Here is an 11,615-nt window from a genome sequence, read left to right as displayed (position 1 = left end):
GGTCGTGTGCTCAGGGGGGCCCTCGGTGATTTATCTACTTACTGCTACATGTCATGCCCTGAGATGATAATGCCAGTTGTTTTTTATGTCCACAGACCCAGGATAACACGTAGCATTTCAGTAATTGCATAATAAGCGCATTCATCATGCTTCATGTATTTATGTGGACATCAGACGTTATGTTCCATGAATATAGTTGTTTCTAGGGGGTTTAATATCATGCTGTGAAGATACTCACTAACAATGTGTTGTATACCATTAGGGGTTATGATGTTATTCAGGATTGCAAGCATCTAAGGGGAACACAATATTTATCATCCATGCTGTCTGGTCTAATTATGTGTCTACATTATAAAGAGCATATTTTTTATAACCCTGTGTGGAGTCTCTTTTGTCGTGTATTTATTTTGTCACTGGTGTGAGTGTGTTGCATAAGCACTTTACACATTGCTTCTGGGATAAGTCTGACTTCTCTGTGCCAAGCTACCAGGGGTGAGCACATGTTATCTTTGGAGTTTAACTTACTCGCCCTGACTAGAGTGGTTGTTCCTGCCTGGTTGAGGTGCAGACCCTAGCCAATCAGAAACCCCATTTCTAACAGATGTGTTATTAGTACCTGATCGGTTGGGTTTGAAAGGGGACATATGAAAGACCGGATGAATTTGGTATTCGCCGGGCAGGCTACATGATTCACTACTTGTGAAATTGGTTAAGGATCTAAGTGAGATTAGTCTTTCTAAGTGAACTGTGGGGACCTGACTCATTTTAGTACTTCCAAGGGAAAGACTGCAGGATGGTACCCAAGACTACAAAATGGAGTGAATGGTGGTATTGTATGCAAACCCAACCAGACTAAGGACATGGACCCAATTACAAGTGTTTGTAGATAGCAAACATTGCAGAGTTTGTTCCAAGGCTGTTTAACCATTTCTGTTTGCTGTTTGGGAGTGATATGCGGAGGTCTATGCCAAGTGATTAACACAACCCTGGCCACAACTTGGAGCCCTTTGGGAATTCCCTGTAGAAGGAGTATCTGTAAAATGAAGATTTCGCCCAACTCTGTAGCAGGGAGAAGTTTCTTCAAAGGAACAAAATGGGTCATTTTTATTACCAGACCCATCACCCTCCCCCCGTTCAAATGGTAGTGCATTCTTTGGTGGCCGGAGATCTGTTACAAAAATCTATGCTGATAGTTTGTTGGGGGAGCTGGTAAAATGGGAATTACCTCGAGGAGGCCTGTAAAGTAGGGGCAGCTTGATTTAAAAAATTTTTTTTTTTTACAAGCAGAAGTTTGGTAAGTTGAAGGTTGTGACATCATTGGACACTATTTCCCACCAGGACTATCGCAGGCAGTTTGATTTGGTCTGTTGTTGTCGTCTTGGATGGCCTGCTAAGGGAATAGAATGATGCCAATTTAGCACAAACTTCCTTAATCCTGGTGTTGGGCTATCTAGTAAGTTTTCATTGTAGGAACAACCCTTTCTTATACTGTGGTTGGACTTCTCTAACTACCCTTGTGGGTCCAGGGTTTCTGTGGCCTTTGCTACCTTTTGCCAACATTCTTCAGAATTGCAGCTTCTGATGACTTCTCCACTAGGGAGTTGTAGGAAATTGGGTTTTTGGATGAGGTTTATTTGCACCCTTCTCAAGCAACAACCACAGTCCCTGTCAGGGCTAATCACAAAAGTCAGTAAATTAGCCTGTGCTTAACTTTCTGGTAGCTTCACACAAAAGCAGTCAAGCTTAACTTAGAGACAATGTGTAAAGTATTAATGCAGCACACAAACAGAAATAAAGTGAAACCACAACACAAGGAAAATCCCACACCAATTTAGAAAAATTGAGTATCATTTATTAAATAATATGACACCAAAACAACAAAAATCCAGTTAGTAGAAATGGAGTACGACTTTTTAAAAAGTTTCCAGTGACTACTTGGACCTAAGTGACAACCACTGGCATTCTAGTCATGCGAGACTGAGGCAAAGTCAACTGCCACTACAATTGAGTGTGGTCCAGATAAAAGAAATGAGTTGGGTCCAGTCTCACTTTGAATTTAGAAGAAATGTTAAGGAAAAATGTCTGAGAAGGTAAAGTTTGCAGGGCAAGGCTGCTGGCAGTGTCCAAGGGGGAGGCATTGTCATTGACGAACAGCTGAACAAAGTCACGGTGAAGCTTTCAATGTTTGGACTTTGTCACATTTTTGGAAATCAAAAATATTCAGTGGCATAAAACTACAGGCTGTAGCTGATGAAGGCTCCAGGAGGCTGAATACTCCTTCTGCTAGGCGATGTTGAACCGAATTTGCTACGGAGGAGAAAAGTGTAGAAGAAGCTACTGGAAATTCAGGCTTACTGTCAATGCACCTTAGCTGGATTGGCAAGCAAGTATGTACTGGTGTTCTGTCAGTTCTCACAGCACTTTTTTGGCTGAAAAGGCCCAAGTCTTGATTTTTGGCTGTTTGGACACCTTTGGCACTAACTCCAAGGGTCCAGAACTGGGTGGGATTCACTTTAGACAGCGTCCAGATGCAGGGTTCAAGCTGTAGGAGCTTTTGTTTCCCTGTAGCTCAGGACAGGATGCCAGTCAATTATCCCTTAGAGCCACTCTTTTGAAGCACCAGGGTTGTCCAAAGGTTCAAGGCAGGCTTCAAGCAGCAGGGCAGTCCTCTGGAGTACAGGGCAGACCTGAGTGTCCGCCATAGGCCCAGAAGTGACATAAAGAGTAGTCTGAGTGTTCTAATTTTATACCTAATGCCAGCATTGAAGTGGAAAAAACTTCTAGAGTTTTCCCCTTCATTGTTGTCTCTGGAATTTCCTTCCTCCCTGCTGAGGCTCCAAGAGGTCCAGGATGACAGGATGAAGTTTTTTGTGAGTGTGCTGATGCAGCTCCCTTAAAACGTAAGTGGGGCAGGAAACAGCTTTGTTTCTCTCATCCTGGCAGGAGGACTAATCCTGCCAACGTCTAGTCCCCCTTTATCTCACTGTCTGGGATGAACACACAAAGGCCAGCTGCAACTCTAATCACAGTCATGTGACCCAGGACACAGGCTGCAAGCAGCAAATAGTTAGGACAAGAAAATGCCAACTTTCTAAAAGTATCCAAACAATATAGGAGCCTGTACTGATCTATCCTACACATTTGTTTCATTTACATTTGTGAACACATAATAAAAATACTGCAACCATTTATGTACAACAAAATATATACTGCATTTGTTAGATTTGTTTTGGAAAAAATGGTCATTAACAGTAACACCTAAACAACCCAAACAAGCATTACATTGATGTTTTCTGTAACCCACATGACAAAACATCATGACATTGAATCACCATTTGACAACACGATAATGTGGATTGTGCCAATAACTGATATGTACCAGTTCTAAAATTATACGCCCATGAAGGGCCTTTCTCCATTCTATATTACTGAAAACCCCTGTCTAATGGGCTGTGACCAGAGAGTGCCAATACAGTGTAAGTTCAGACAGGCACTAAGCAGAGATATATATCCCATGTCACATTTCACTCAATTATTCCCTGCATGCCAGTGGTGTCTCTTCACAGCACTCCCTGGTTCTCAACACTGTTGACGTGTTTTGAACTGCACAAGAATTATTTCCAGGTTCTTCTCAGGACACAGAGCTGCTGAACACTACAAAAAGAAAAGTCAGGGGACACATGGCCAATGCTCTGATTGGATTTAAGTTGGGCAAAGCAATATTCTGAAAACACACTTCACTATTATAATTACATTTACTTCAGTCCTATTGTGCTTAAATGGTCCATTTGTACATCTAGGTGAAACTGGAAGAAACAATAGGAGTATTATGGTTAATTATGGCATTTTTCATAAGTGTGGAGAAAGCAAAAGTACCAGAACTGTGTCGCTTTGATGACACTCACTTGGTTTAAAGAAAGCTCGCCTTTTGTCTTATTCCCATTAGATCACGACTTCTTGTGTCTTTGGCCTTTCTACAGTGGTGTGTCAGCCCTGCAAAATGTAAGCGAGAAAGTCCGGTCTGTGAGTTAAGGAACTGCCAAAGTTTGAGCAAAATCTGATCGTAAAGCAGAAACCATGAGATTTCAAGCTGGCTGGCTGAAAGTGCCTGAGGCGGCAGAGCACGGATGAAAAACTGCCACATTATTGCACTCGCTGAATTAAAGCATTTGGCAGAGTCGAAGTATCTACTTGTTCTCTAAGTGGAGCCGTCTCAACGCAACTGCGTTCTCAGTGCGTTTGTTAACAAGGAATTCCAAAGCCCTGCTGACATTAGAAGGGCCCATCCCCTCTTTCCCTGTTAGCTTTCTAAAACTGTCATTTTCTGAATCATGACTTGAAATCCAACATTACCATTAAAGCAGATTTTAACTTACATTTCTTTAGAGGCCAAATAATTACATTCAACCTGTCCCCAAACAAAAGTTATCACTTATTAAATGTAATATGGCAACCCAATGTTGTCCTATGGGAGAGGTAGGCTTCACAATAGGGAAAAACCTTTCACTTACAAGCGATGTAAAACTTAAAATGACATGCTCAACATTTTAAATAAGTTGCACCTTGCCCTATGGGCTGCTTAGGACCAAACTTTGGAGTGACTTATATGTATTAAAATGGGAGATTTAGGCCTGGCAAAAGGTTTATTTGGCCAGGTGGAATTGACAGATACATATGTACACAGGCTGCAATAGCGGGTCTGAGACATGTTTTAAAAGGCTACTTAAAAGTATAGCACAAAAAGTGTTGCAGACCCACTAGTAGTTCTCAATTTACAACCCCTGTGTATATGTTGTACCACTTTACTACAGACTTACCAGTAAATGAAATGTGTCAATCAGGTGTAGGTCAATGTTGCTATGTTTTAAGGAGTGCACTAGTTAGCAGCGGTAAAGCACAGAGCCAAACAACATGAATTTCAGCAAATGGAGGGGGGAGTAGTTTGGGAGAAGACCACCCTAAGGCTGACAGGTGTACCATGTGTCCCCAGCTGAAAGTGGGGAGAACTACTCATCCTCAAGGGAGTTCTCATCACTAAGGCTGAAGAACCTGGATATACCATCAGCAGGGGGGTGGGGTGGGGGGGGTCTGCCCAGGGTGTTGTTCCACCACAAAGTCCATATGGGGGGGAGATGGACTACCTCAACACTTTGGAATCCTAACCCCTCATTGGGTATGCTGTGATGTGTGCCTGTGGCTCACTGTGCCACTGCAACCAAGCTACACCTGACTGAAGAATCTTAATAAGGGTGAATCTTAGGTTGCTTGTGTTTAAGTTCAGTGAGGACCTGGCTTGGAAGTTCATGTTGAACTATTCCCAGGAGAAGCAGGGTCAAGACTAATTTGCATATTACTGGGTCCAAACTGAGGTGACATGGTGGGCAGAAAATGATGAATTGGGATGAAACCTGAGTGATTGCCACTGTCTGATAACAATTTAAGCATTCCATCCATCACCTCGTTGCTTTTGCACTTGAAGTGATCCATTTCCAGCTTCATCTGCATTTAACCAAAAAAGGAGGTGAGGTAAACTTACGTTTGAAAAAAGAGAAAAATAGCCAAATCTGAAACTAAGGAGAATTTAAAAAGTGGTCGTATCTGGTAGCAAATTATTTTTTAGATTTGTACTGTTACACAAATCACTGTATGTTACTGCACAAACATAAGAACTGGACCCCTCTACTGAGCACCAATGTAGGAAAGTGGGTTTTTGATTGAGAGGGGCTTTAAGCTCTGTCAGGGTGTATCATAAAAAATGACTAAATTAGCTTGTGCTTAACCATCTGGTAGCTAGGCACAAAAGCAGTCAGGCATAACCTAGAGAAAACACAAAAAACCCACAGAAATTTAGAACCATAGAGGTAAATGTAATAAATAGTTGGACACCAAACCGACAAAAATGCAAGTAGAACCAGAGTTATACCTGTCTGAGTTTTCCAGTACGAAATTGGATACAGTAGCGCTTAAAAGATCAAATAGAGAAGTGCTGTCATCTTGTCACACATAACTGAGGTGAAGTTGAAAGTTATGGCTGACCGCAATGGAGCATAATTTGAATATAAGCAGTGGATTGGTCCTGGTCTCAACTTAACTTCTGAAATTTAAAAGAAAAATGTCTGAGAAGGTAAATTACAGCCGGGAAAAGCGTCCGGAGGTGTCCAAGGGGGAGGCATTGTCATTAAGGAGCAACTAGATGAAGTCTTGGTGAAGATTTCTACATTCAGACTTAGTGACTTTCTTGGTAGTTGAAAATCTTTAGCAGGACAAAGCTGCGGGCTGTAGCCAATGATGGATTCACAAGACCCCTTCTATGAGGAGCCACTGAACAGGATTTGCTGCTGTAGAGAAGAATGAACTGGGAGCTAACGCAAAGTCAGGCTGACCGGCAATGCACCTTGGGCTGATTGGCAAGCAGAGTATCTTTTGGCTGAATATTTTTCAAGTCTCAAGGTTTTGTTTTTTTGGATGTTTGGGCTTCTTTAGCATCACTTTCAAGGGTCCAGAACCTGGCGGATAACAGTTGGAAGGTAGGGCACACTTCAGGTAAGGTCTAGGTACATAGTTTAGTTGTTGAATATTTTTGTGTCCCTATAATTCAGAACAGGAGGCCAGCCAACCACCTCCAGACTCATCCCTTGGAGTCACATTGGTAGTCCTAGGTTCAAGCAGCAAGGCCGTCCTCAAGCAGCAGGGCAGTCCTCTAAGAGTTCAAGGCAGGCTTCAAGCAGCAGGGCAGTCTTCTGAATACCAGGCCTCATGCAACGGGCAGTCCTCCGAAGTACAGGGCAGGCCTTCTGAGTGTCCTCAGCAGGTCCAGGAGTGAATTTAAGAGTGGGTCTAAGGGTCCTATTTTAATACCTGGCACCAGCTTTGAAGTGGAAGAAACATCTAGACCCCCCCCTCCATCGCTATACTCACAGTTGGCTCTGGAATTTCCTTCCTCTCTACCCAGTCTCCAAGAAGTCTAAGGTGACAAAAGCCTGATGTGAATTTCTTTGTGAGTGTGCTGAGGAAGCTCCTTTACACATAGGCCAGTTTCTATTCATCACAGTCACAGTGACCCAAGTTACAGGTTGCAGGAGCTGAATGGTGGGGGACAGGAAAATGCCAACCTTCTAGCAGTGGCATTTTCAAAATAGTGACTTAAAATCTAACTTTCCCACTAAAGAGGATTTAAAATACATTTCTTTAGAGAATAAACATAATATTTCAACCTGTTCCCAACAAAAGTTATCACTTAGTAAATGCAATAAGGTAATTCAATGTTATCATGTGGGAGAGGTAGGCCTCACAGTAGTGAGAAATTAATTTAGGGTTTTTTCCCTCCAAGGACATGTAAAACTTAAAAATGCATGTTCAAAATTTTAAATACACTATACCCTGCCCTATGGGCTGTTTAAGGCCTACCTTAAGAGTGATTTATATGTATTACAAAGGGAGTTTTAGGCCTGGGAAAAGGTTTAATCAATGGTCAAATTAGCAATTTAAAACTGGACACAGGCTGCAAAAGGCTATTTAAATACATAAAGTAGCATTTAATTTACAGGCCCTCGGTGCAAATTGTACCATTTTACTAAGGACGTACAAGTAAATTAAATGTGCCAATCAGGTGTAGGCCAATTTTATCATGTTTTATGGATTCTGCACAAGCACATCAGCACTGTTTAGCAACAAAAATGAATTTTAGGAAACAGGAAGGGAGTAGGCAAAACATTTAGGGGAAGGCTACCTGAAGGCTGACAGGCTTTACAGGAATATCGTCTGTTTCTTTAATCTCTTGAACTGTATCTGCCAGTGGTTTTGTACTTATGAAAGTACATCTGCATTGGCTTGCTTGAAACCTGGGTGAAAATTTATTAAATCAAATTGGCTAAAGGATAAAAGCCATCTTATCTGACGTGGGGTCAAGAAGTTTGCAGAGTGGAAGGGAAGATTTGTAGATTCTTATGATCTGAGAAAATGGTGATTGTGTGGCGCGCCCTGTGGTGGTAGTGACTCCACTTTTGAAAAGCAAGCAGTTCTCATTTGGCAAAGGTGTTATTCTGCTCTACACGTAGTAGTATTTATAGGAGGAAGATGATGACCAGTAGGCTAAAGACCTGACGGTGGATGACCATGAAGGCTAGGATGACCAGAGCCTCAAGGACCAGGAGACAAATATCCCAGCTCAGGAGACCTAATCCATGAGGACCATGGCTACCAAGATGGGACTGGGAACAAACAGCCAATGAGGAAAAGGAAAAGAAAAAACACTAGGGGTACTGGGTCTAGCGCCCAGCTTCCACTTACCTTGGACTGGTCCTCCGGTCAGTCTATGGCCCTTCCACACCTGACTGTCTTGCCTTGAGGCCCCACTTCTCTGCACTCCTGCTTTGTGCCAATCTGTCCCTGTGCTTGGCTTTCTGTGCTGTTGTTGTATGCCCATTGTTGCATGTGCCCTCTTTGTTGCTTTGCAAGTCCTTTTGTCTTTTGTGCCCATATGTTTGCGCCTTGGTCTTTTGCACTCGCTTTTCCTCTTTGCCCATGTGGCTTTTGTGCTTCGGTCTTTTGTACTCGTCTTTCCTCTGTGCCCATTTTGTTTTTTGTGCTTTTGTCTTTTGTGCAAATGTTTTTGCTTTTGTGCCTATTTTACTCTGCCCAGTCTTTTGTGCCCATAATTGTGCTTTCGCCCAACTGCCCTTGTTTCTCATACTTCCTCTTCTAACGTCCACGCTCTTCCTGCTTCCCCACTCCTCTTACCTGCCTTCCCCCTTTGCCTTCTCCCACTGCTTTCCCATCCCTCCCTAGCCCTGCCTCCTGCACTCCTCTCCTCTGCCCTACTTAATGGTGGCCGCTGCATAACTGCGCAGCAGGCACGTTGAGTTGGGAGTGCCAAAAGCTGACCCATCTGCACCTGTCCATGCCTGGACCACGCCCAGTACCACGAACCATAGTGTGTCTGACTGCCACTACTACAGTTCAGCCACCCTGCTGGTGCTGAACACCGAATGCGCCACTATCACTGCCCTCCACCGCATCACATGGCAAGACCTTTCTCATGAGCTCACTGCTGTTTCTCATGCAGCATCTCTCCACGCCACACTCCACACACACCTCATCCCGTATAGCCTGTATGTGAAACCAGATCCCTCTGCAAGCACGCAACCAAGGTCTGGGACCTCATCAACACTCACCCGGACATCCTCTTCCTCACCAAGACCTGGATCAGCCCATCTTCCACCCCTGCCATCGCAATGGCCATCCCCCTACAAAACTGTTCACCGCAACAGGCCTTACAAACCTGGTGGAGGCCTCACAATCATCCACAAGGACACTACCACCTACACCATCTCTTTAGATGAATCAACCATGCTCATAGAACACCTGTAGTTCCAATTGCAGATCAGCCACTCTGCGACCATCTCAAGCTCCCTCTCTTACCATCTGACTGGAACCCACACCACCTTCAACAACCTCCTCACTGACTTCATCACCCCCCATTGCCATCAGATCCAAAGACTTCCTCCAACTTGGTGACCTCAACATTGATCTGATAGCACTGTGGACCACAACACCACTGACCTCCTAGAAAGTATTGACAACATGGGACTTATGCAGCTTGTACAAGGTGCAGCTCACATTGCCGGACACACACTTGACCCATTCTTAACATCCATCATCAAGATCACCTTCAACCACATCTGTTTGCTCACATGGACACATCACTCAATCGGACACTTCTACATTCAGAGCATCCCATCCCAGTAAACCTAAACCTAGCATCAACCTCAGCCACAACTGGAACAACATAACAGAAACAGACTGGACCTATGCCATCATATCCATCCAACCGGCCCTCACAGGTGACCTTCAGAACAACCTATCCACTGTCAACAATTGGATCTCAGACTGTGCCAACAATCTGGCCTCCATGAAAAAGACCAGACACACAACAACTTGCACTCAAGCATGTTGGCACATGGAGAACAGAAGAGACTCCAAGCACAATTGCAAGCAGCTAGAAAAAAAGACAGGGGACCAGTTGAGACAACACCTCCAGAAACACCTACAAATCTGCACTCAGGTGGTACCACGCACAGACCAAGGAAAGCGGCCCCCATGATCAGACATGAATCCTGCACCAAGTCTTCAACATCATCAAAGAATTAATCAATTCATCAACAGCTGCCGCAAACACAATCATTTCACCACAGATACTCTGTGACAACCTTCCAGATATTGTTCCCAATACATTTTTCAAGATCCACTGCTACTTCCCACCCCAACCCACCATAGAGGACATCCACTCAATGTACCCATCACTCCCTTGCCCTCACCACATTTACAACCTGGGAAACACACTGATCATCGCCAAACTCACCACTCCTCAGTCCTCAGCAGAAACTTCCTGGACTGCTTGAAACATGCGTAGGTCACTGCTCTGCTGAACAGAACTACAAGCCCATCTTGCTACTACCCTACCCAGCCAAAGTCATGGAGAAAGAGATTACCAAGCATCTCTCCAACTTTCTCCTGGCCCCCATCCAGTAAGGATTCCACCACAACCACAGCATGTAAACTGTCCTTCTAGCAGCTACACATGACATCTGTTCAATCATGTACAGAGAAGAAACCTCTGCACTTCTCCCATTCAATGTCTTGACCGTGTTCAACACCATTTCTCACAGCACGCTCATCGGCAGACTTCAGGACTCGGACCTCCAAGGGCCCTCCTACCAGGACACAAGTCAGACTCTCTACTTTCACCTCTTAACACAAGAAGCTTGTTGGTGGGGTCCCCCAGTGCTCCTCCCTCAGTCCAACCCTGCTCAATGTTTACATGGCACCCCTTGTCCGCATCCTAAGAACCCACATCAAAATCATCTTCTACTCCAATGATACTTAGCTTATCCTCTTTCTTGCTGACACAAAGAACACTAGCAGGAACAACTTCACAACCTGCATGTCTGACGTGGCCAGCTGAATGCAAGACTACTGCCTTAAACTCAACACAGACAAAACGGAGATCCTGATCTCCATAAATAAGAATTCACCCTGGGAATCCTGGTGGCCACCCAACCCGGGTTTTACTCTCACTGCCGCTGACCATGCCAGAAACCTCAACTTAATCCTTGTCAACATGCTTTCAATGAACAAATGCTCTCTACATTGGCATCTCCAACCAACTGATGAAAAGACTCCAAACCATTCAGGACACTGGCGCCACACTCATCCTAGACTACCCCAGAAAGGCGCACATCACGCCCTACCATGTGAAGCTGCACTGGCTACTCACCCAGAAATGCTGCACTTTGAAGCTTCTCATCCACGCCTACAAAACGTGTTACAACACAAAACCAGGCTACTTAAACAACCAACTCTATCAACCCTTCAGACAGCTACATTTCACCTCTCTCTCCATTGCACAAATTGCTAGCACCTGCAGAAACAAGGCAGTAGGTTGCACTTTCTCCTTCATCACCGTCAAAAGCCAGAACAAACTACCTGCAGACATCAGGACCATCACTCTACTCCTCAACTTCAGCAAGAAGCTGAAAACCTTGATTCTTAACTATGAGCACCACCAGACCTGGATACCCTGATAGGTGATAAGCTGCACCATACAAATCTACATA

General features: G+C 44.1%; 1 long non-coding RNA gene across 1 annotated transcript in view; it reads right to left on the bottom strand.

Moving 5' to 3' along the window:
* Window positions 1–3,921: 3,921 nt before the first annotated feature.
* Window positions 3,922–11,615, bottom strand: part of LOC138301858 (uncharacterized) — a 90,682-nt gene continuing 82,988 nt past the window's right edge. Inside the window, exon 3 of the long non-coding RNA XR_011205124.1 lies at window positions 3,922–3,993. This is a non-coding gene — a long non-coding RNA (uncharacterized lncRNA). The remainder of the gene's footprint in view (window positions 3,994–11,615) is intronic.

The sequence above is a fragment of the Pleurodeles waltl genome, chromosome 6 (genome assembly GCF_031143425.1).
Source record: "Pleurodeles waltl isolate 20211129_DDA chromosome 6, aPleWal1.hap1.20221129, whole genome shotgun sequence".
Lineage (NCBI taxonomy): Eukaryota > Metazoa > Chordata > Amphibia > Caudata > Salamandridae > Pleurodeles > Pleurodeles waltl.
The sequence above is the reverse complement of the archived record's forward strand: the minus strand, read 5'-3'. Positions and strand labels throughout refer to the sequence as shown.